Consider the following 8,718-nt stretch of genomic DNA (forward strand, 5'->3'; position numbering starts at 1 on the left):
CTCCTTCTGTCCCAAAGAGAAAAGAAAAGAGAAGCCATTGCTTTGCTGAGAACGTTTCTGACTGACCTGGTAGGTGACAAGAAGAGAGCCCTAAGAGATGGGCCTTTCCTTCCCGCCCTGTGCTCCTGGCCAGGACTACTGCAGCCCCTGTCACCGCCAATCAGTTATTTTCTTGCCCAAGGAAATCACTCGCCCTCCGCGCAAGATAAATTATGTTCCTAGCTTCAGGCTGCATTTTTGACTTCATCTTACGTTTAAGATTTGAGTTAAATTAAAGCGATTTATTGTTAAAATGTTTAAAGAGCTACAAAAGTAATGGACTTGTGATAGACGTCAGGCTAGTGGTTATTGGAGTGCATAACTGGAGGCGAGCTAGGGGATCGTTGACGCTGTTTTTTAGGCTACTGGTTACATGGTGTGTTCGGTTTGTGAAAATTCAGCGAGCTACACTTTTATGTTTATTATACTTAAATAAATGGTTAACAAACAAGAAAAAGAATTTCTGCTAATACCTACCTAGGTAGTTATGTGTCTTACGTCCTACCTAGATCTTTAAAACACTTTCTCCTTTACAAAGTAAAACATTCTCCGAAGAAATTTATTTTTAATCTCCAGGAGATGACAAGGCAACTCAGGGCCGTTATTAACGATTGCTAATGAAGAGTTCTGAATTGAGAAAAGATCTCTCTTGATTTGGGAAGCGCTGCGGCTAAGGGCCCTAGGGCTGGAAGTGGCCACCGAGGGGACTGGACAGGAGCGCGGAGGCGGCGAGATGCAGCTCCCGCGCGCGCCCAGCTGTGTCTCAGCAACCGCGTGGGTGGGCCTGCGGCCCCGGGTCACCTTCTCTAGCAACCTTCGACGGCGCCGCCAGATTCGGGAATGAGGATCGCTGCGGCGAGGCCTGGCGGGCAGGGCAGCCTAACTCGGGGACTTTGAGCGCTCTCAGAACCCGTGGGCGCTCGCGGCACTCCTGGAGACCTGCACCTGTCTATTCTCATTGTCGAGCATTTCGCTTAGATATTTGCCACCGTCGCCTTCCTCCGTCATTTCTGGGGTGCTCTCCAGTGTCCTTTATCTCCCTTGAGCCACACATCCCCCTAGGATCTAGAACAAAACCTAGGAGGTGTTTTTATCCTCCCCATTCTACAGGTGACATCCAGCAAGCTGCCTGTGCCGATACACCTAAAAGCGATCAGAACTAGCCTAAGATTGCGGGATCCCCTTTTTTCTGGTTCCTCCGACCCTTCGAATTTGTAAGGAAACAGGCTAGAAATGGGGGGGGGGAGTGGAGTACTTAGGAGCCAAGAAGCTGCGCACTCAAGAGGTGGGAGACCGAGCTGGTCCTTCTAGGGGACCTCCAAGGCCTGACCTGGACAGGCGAGTGTCATCGGACTTCCTAAGAAATAAAACCGGAAGTAAATTGCAAACCCCATTACAAAACCCAAATAATTGAGAGAAGGGCAGAAGGGGAGGTCGGCAGACCAGGGGGGCGGGAACGTGGGAGGTTAAGTGGTGGGCACTGCGAACTTTTGATCTAGCAAACATCTTCCTCCTCTTCCTGGAGACACAATTCCCCTTTCCATCCCCCACACCCCGTTCCCAGGCCTGAGCTCTGGAAGCCGAGGCTGAGGCTGCAGCCTGTGTCTTCGGAATGCGGGCATTCTTTGGAACAATCGCTTTATTAGGGACAGCCATTCCCTCCGCCCCTCGGTGGCTGCTTCCTGCGTTTTTATGGCCCAGGCTGCGGGCCGCTGGCTAATTGTCCCCGTTTTCCAGCTGTGTCTCTGTACTGTGCCCTAAAGAAGTGGCTCTGGCCTGCTCATCCAACTGCTTTGGGAGCGGCCAGGGCTGCTATGGCCCTGAGAGCCAGCCTCAGAGCAGGCCAAGCCACAGGGAAGCCTGAGGCTCACTTGGAGTGCTCCAGCCATGGAAAGGAAATCACTGTGAAAACCAATGCTTCCCTCGTTGCAAAAACGGGCCTCCTTAGCTGTAGCATGGCACAGCTATGGATCTAGAACAGGGTCTAAACTGTTTGACGAAGGGAACGGAGCTGGTAAATGATATCCTCGGACAAGCTCCTCAGAATGTAAGCGTCCCCATATAGCCAGGTCGCTCTCAGCCAGGGGAGGGCCCAGCTGGGTCCCTAGAAAGGCTGGGTGGTGGGAACAGTCAGAGAGGGTTACAAGGTGGCTGCTAGAACTCCAGGAGCCTGGTCGTCTTTTGCATTTAGACAGCCCTGACCCCTAGCAGATTAGTGCCCCATGACTGGCCTCTGGAGATTCGCTCTGGTCAGGGGCAGCCTTTCCAGCTTCTAAGTGCAGGCCTGTGGTCTTGGGAGGAGGCAGGAGCCACCCACATCAGGAGCCCATGCAGGGCTTTCTTAGCCCTAGACCCAGGGTGCTTGGTGGCTTTCTTAGGAGACTTTTGGCTTGCACTGAGAACCCCCAGGAGGGGACGGGCATGGTCATCCCTAACCCTCTGATGCCAGAGATGCCCTTCCATGCTTAGTCTCTTACCTCCTGCTGCTGGGCCAGAGAAGCCTACAGCAACTCACCCTGGGAAAGGCAAACTTGTTTGAGAAGCTCAGGCCTGTGGCTGGCCTGGGGCTGAAGCTACAACCCTGCAGAGCCAGAGCTAGAGCTGACATCTAAAGGCAGGAAAGAGTGGGGGAGAAAAAGACACCTAGGTCAATGAAGCAACAGTAAAACTGCAGGAGCAGCCACGATCTGGTTATCAAAGGAACGACGCTGTTACTGACGGTGTAGAAGCCATTCCACATTCTTCAGAGAGGGTCCAGGCTTGCAGAATCCTGGCTGGTGGCAAGGGTGGGGGCCACAAAGGGGGTGGGAAGGAGGAGGCTGCCGGAAGGGCTGACTGCCCCTCCAGGCATATGAAACACTCCTAAATCCACACATCATTGACACAGCTCTCTCCCTGCTCAAAGGTCCTAGTGTTTGCTCTAAGGGGACCCTGCTCTGCCCAGTATTTGTGGCTTATGGAAACGAGGGAGCCCAGTGATTCATATAACCCAGTTAGGGCAGGCCATCTCTACCGACCTTAGCATGTAAGTTGACTTTCTGAATCTTCTTCAGATGAAGAAAATTGTCCAGCCAGGTACAGGGCTCACACCTATAATCCCAGGACTTTAGGAGAGTGAGGCAGGAGAATCACTTGAGCCCAAGATAGCGAGACCCTATCTCTACAAAAAATCCAAAAATTAGCTGGATGTGGTGACGTGTACCTATAGGCCCAGCTTCTTGGGAGGTTGAGGTTGGAGGATGGCTTGTGCCCAGGAGTTTGAGGTTACAGTGAGCTATGGTTGTGCCACTGCACTGTAGCCTGGATGACAGAGGGAGACCCTGTCTCTAAATTTTTTTTAATTTGGAAAAAGGAAAATAAAATTATCCAAAGAATGCAGCCCTTCTATACCCTGCACAGGAAACTTACCTTGTGTTGACCTGAATTACAGGGGTAATTAAGGAAGAGTGAAATGGAAGAGAAAGTTGGCTGATAAAATTATTCAGCTTGGCCATCTATACAGCCGTGGAAAAAAAAACCAGCTCAACCTCTACTTAATTTGGAGTTTAGGGAGTCTTTCAGCCATTGCACTCAATCAGCCATCCGCTCACACAAAGAAAGGCCCAATAATGGGTGGTTTGACCTCAACAACCCTGCCCTGCCCTGCCAAGACCACTCAGCTAACGTCTCTGGGAAGGAAATCAATGACAGTGTCTTTTCTGTAGGCCCTCCCCAGAGTCCGCCACCTGTCCAGCCTCATCAGGCCACAGTGGATCCCAACGTGTCCATCCTGAACAGCAGGGAGGGGCCGCAGCTGCCCACAGCCGCCCAGGATTGATTCACAGAAGCAGATGTGTCCTTGCCCAGTGGAGTGAAGCGTGTTTTCTTCCCAAGCAAACTGGGCATCTGGCCCTCTTTGCCTGAGGAAAGGTTCCCGAAATCATGGAAGGTCATTGTGGCCTAAGGTGTTACGACTCTCTCAGGGACCAGGCTTCAGGAGAAGGGGATAAGAAAAGCCAGCTGTTTTACTCCTGTTGTGATGAGACCACCAAGCTTTCTGATCCAAGGCAGGGAACATCCTTTTTTTTTTTTTTTTTTTTTTTTGAGACGGAGTTTTGCTCTTGTTACCCAGGCTGGAGTGAAATGGCGCGATCTCGGCTCACCGCAACCTCCGCCTCCTGGGTTCAGGCAATTCTCCTGTCTCAGCCTCCTGAGTAGCTGGGATTACAGGCACGCACCACCATGCCCAGCTAATTTTTGTATTTTTAGTAGAGATGGGGTTTCACTGTGTTGCCCAGGATGGTCTCGATCTCTTGACCTCGGCCTCCCAAAGTGCTTGAGCCACCGCGCCCGGCCTTTTTTTTTTTTTTTTTTTTTTAATGTTTCTCTGTCCAAAATATATCCGCACAGCCAAGAGATCAAGGAAAACTAAGAGCCTCAGGAGACAGGATAATATTTATGTACAGAAATCTGGTTTGGTACATTGGGCAAAAGTTATGCAAATAAATAGTTGTTACCCATTTTCTTCTTTTCTTCTGAAACTAGGGCCTGAGAACACAGTTTGGGCATTGTATCATACATTCTATGTGGTAAGGGAGTACAGAGGACAATTTAAATCCAAAAGAGGGGCTGGGCACAGTGGCTCACACCTGTAATTCCAGCACTTTGGGAGGCCAAGGAGGGCAGATCACCTGAGGTCAGGAGTTTCAAACTAGGCTGGCCAACGTGGTGAAACCCTGTCTCTACTAAAAATACAAAAAATTAGCTGGGCGTGGTAGCACATGCCTGTAATCCCAGCTACTCAGGAGGCTGAGGCAGGAGAATCCCTTGAACCTGGGAGGCATAGGTTGCAGTGAGCTGAGATGGCTCCATTGCACTCCAGCCTGGTGGACAGGAGTGAGACTGAATCTTAAAAAAAAAAAAAAAAAAAAAAAAAAAAATCCATAAGAGGGAGGGACTTGGAGGACTCAAAGATTTGTGTCCCTACTGGGAACCAGGTCTTCCACCCTAAAGGAACCCTCTTGATGCTGAAACCCCAGGCTCTCCTGGCAGCACCAGCCAAATGTCACCACGTGGCTTTGGCGTGGAGAGCTTTCAATTAACATTTGTTCACTCACCATTGTCTCGTGCCTGGAATGACCTTTGTTTACCACATGAAAATATGTTCCTAGGAAGTCCTACAGGGTAAGTTTTATGTGGCTAAGGGAAGGAGTTTAAATAGAGCTACTGGGCCCACTGGCATTCCCCGGAGGGGAGCCAGGAGCCTTAAAGTCTGTGTAACCTTTCCATTTTACAAAGGTGAACCCAAGACCCAGAGAGGTTAGGTGATTTTCCCCTAGTTTCACGGCCAGCTGTTCAAGTTTCTTAAAGTAAATGAGCTACAGTATGTGCATTCTTTGCAACCCATAGCAATCTGTATAGATGTTTATTATCCCTACAGCTGCTGGTGCCACCCTGGAAACGTTGCACCCCCAACACAAAACTAGCACGATTTAGAGAATTCCATCTTCCTGCTCCCACCCCCTACACCAAATAATACCAGAACAATCAGGTTCTGCTATTGCTACAATTCTGACCGTGTTCCATGCCCTATGTCTTTCACAGGCACCCCATAACTGTAGTTTATTCTTTTATTGCATGAATTTTCCATAAATTCCATCCCAAATTTTTGTTACAGTTGACAAAGATCGTATCCATCTACTTTTGTCTCACATTAAATACTTTACTAGAAGACTCTATTTTATTATTTGACTCTATTTTTGAGTCAAAACTGATATCCTGTGATTAATCTCTAGAAATGTGTCATATTTAAAATGGGTTAAGATCATGTATAGAATTTATGTTGTCCTTTCCCCTTTCCTTTCTTCCAATTTTAGTGTCTGTAGACATCTTTTGGGCACACAGACCAAGATGTCAACCTTTAGGGATTGATGAAGAAGAAGCTTCATTCCGTATCCCCTTTAAGTTACACAGGTGAGTGGCAAGCCCGGGTCGGTTACTGAGTTCTCACCCGGAGCTGCGCTCTCCAGTCCCTTTACTGGAAGCATTCGCCTTAAGGAGCTTGGACATTTCCAAGGGAAGTGAAAATCTGCAAAGCCGCCCTCCACCAAGTAAGGAGGGTCGTCGGGTGACACAAATTGAAATCATCTCCTTGCCTTTCAACTCTTCTTGGCCTTGCCACTGTGATTGGTTTTGTTTTGTGCATGTGTTTTAACGAATTTGTTAGTAAAATATTAGTTGTTCACCCTGAAATCTCCCCTAACCGCTTCTGTACCCCGCTGACGCTCGCTAGGCTCTCCCCCGGCTGTCGCTTCCCTGCCGCCGGGGCTAAAGTCAGCGCGCGGTGATTGCCGCGCGCGCTGGGGTCCACGCGGCCGGGGCTCCTCTCCCGCCTCTGGCTCACCAGAGGCCAGAAAACGGAAAGCCGCTCTGCCAGGGCAAGGCCGACGGAAACCCAGGGCATGCCGCTGTTTGAGCAAAAAGAGAACTGCCCTGCCCGACTTCGGCCGCCACAGGTGACTCGCCCGCTTGAGCAATGGCTTCTGTGCAGAGCTCCTCCGGAAGGGGAGAGTCAGCCACGCGCAGCTTTGGTCGGGGATCTTCCCAGCCCGGCGTTCACGCCCCGCGTCCTGTGCTCACCCTCGGGGCTGCTTGTGCTCAGGTGTTTCGGAAGAGGCGCCACAGCCAGCTCTGTCCCCTTAGCTCCAGCTCCTTCTAAGGGGACAGATTCAGCGTCTGCCTCCACCTGCACCCCTTCCCGCAGGAATAAACCATTTTCCGGACCAGCTTTGAACTGTTGAACTGTAACTGTGTAATTGGAGACACCGGGGTCGTGTCTGGGAGGTTCTGAGCTCTTCTACACTCATGCTAAACCGCGGGAACTCAGCTCTGGTGGGCTCGGTGCATCTCATATGAGCTTCTTTACACAAAGAGCTCTGCATTAAGGATCTGGTTTACCTTTTCTTTTCTTTCTTTCTTTTCTTTTTTTCTTTTTTTTTTTTTTTTTTTTTGATAGAGACGGGATTTCACCATATTGGCCAGGCTGGCTCGATCTCCTGACCTCTTGATCTTCCTACCTTGGCCTCCCAAAGTGCTGGGATTACAGTCTTGAGCTATGGCGCCTGGCTCAAAACCTGGTTTATCTAAGCGTGGGGTTTACTCTCATGGTTGGGACAGGGTGCCCTGACTACTGTGGGTTATTCTGAGTCTTAGGCCTAGCCTGTGGTATTTGGATCCTGGGTCAGAAAATCCTCTTCACCAAGCAGCAAGTTATTGTGTGTGTCAGGAAATCCCCCAGGTTACCCTGGCTAGAGAGAGGCTGGTGTCTGGCCGGGGCCCAGCACCCCCACCATTGCTGAGGGGTCCCAAAGAATAGGAGTGAGCCATGGAACTGTCTTCATGGAGTGCAACTGGCGCTCCTACACCCAGAGAAGCTGTCTGGACACAATCCTAGGGACACTGGTAGCACAGCCTGCTTTCCTGGCACCTGCCTCACTACCAGCTTTTTTCCTTCGGCCTTACTACAGCAGGAAACACCTGTGAGATGGGAACGGCAAAAGGACTCCCTTGCCTAAAATTCCTAGTGCTCCAGGAGTGATTTATTTCTATGGAATATCAGCCCCAGAACCAAGGGTGCAGCCACGCAGCTCTTTAGGGAAAGGTTTCCTTGCTGCTGCTGCTGCTGCTGCTGCTGCTGCTGCTGCTGCTGCTAATCCTGGACACGGCTGGTGACTAATGGAAGCTCTTGTCTTCAAAAGGGCCACCTTGGCCTTAGCCTCTTACCTTGTCTGTGTTGGAGAGACCATGCGTATTTCGTTTCTTCTCTGCCAATAGAAGCCTAAGTAGTGTTTGTTGGGGCTCTTTACACCTTCAGTGTGTGTATGTGAGCGCACACGCGAGAGAGGGCAGTCGGGATTGGTAGAATGTGGTGGGCTCCTCAGCAGGATGCACTTTCCCCCAGTGGCAGCCTGGCTGCTGGTCCAGGAAGCTGCCCAGCCTAATCGGGCTCTGAAGCCCCAGGGCTAACAAGCAAAGATTTCTACGATTTCTACGGGCATTTCTCTCCGTTTAATCGACACTGGAATCTCGCTTCATTCTGGGGTCCAAATACCCAGCGCTGCTCAATGAATGTTACTATTTTCATAACTGATGGGCTTCCCGGGACAGTCAAGCCAACCCCCATGAGCCGACCTCCGGGAGAGATCTTCAAGCCTGTCCAGCTTGGACGCCCCCCGCCATTTAGGAGCGATGACTGCAGCTATTCCACCCGTTCCCACCGGGCACCTTCCCAACGCCAGCCCTTCGGAGGGCTCTCCCCAGCCCACCGCCTCCCTGCCGCGGTTTCCCCGGCGCCCCGGGCCGGACCCAGGCCGTCGCTTGGCTTTCCTTGCTCCCGGTCCGCTCCCCTAGTGCTCAAGAGAGAGAAAGCCGCTTCTGCTCACATGTAAAGGTCGGGTGCAGCAAATGAGGTGGGAAAAGAAAAAAAAAAAAAAAAAAAAAAAAAAAACAGACAAACCGCTGTGGCATAAAAGGATTCCTTTTCCGTCCGTTTTGCTTTGCAGTTCGGGCTTAGCAGGAAGGGGTGGGGAGAACTGGATAAACACTTTGGAATCCACAAAGGTCGGGGGGTGTCGGCGGGCCGCAAAGGGAGTGAAGAATTGAAGCAGTGAGCTGGATAAATCCAGGGCAAAGCACTAAACA

The sequence above is a fragment of the Callithrix jacchus genome, chromosome 5 (genome assembly GCF_049354715.1).
Source record: "Callithrix jacchus isolate 240 chromosome 5, calJac240_pri, whole genome shotgun sequence".
Lineage (NCBI taxonomy): Eukaryota > Metazoa > Chordata > Mammalia > Primates > Cebidae > Callithrix > Callithrix jacchus.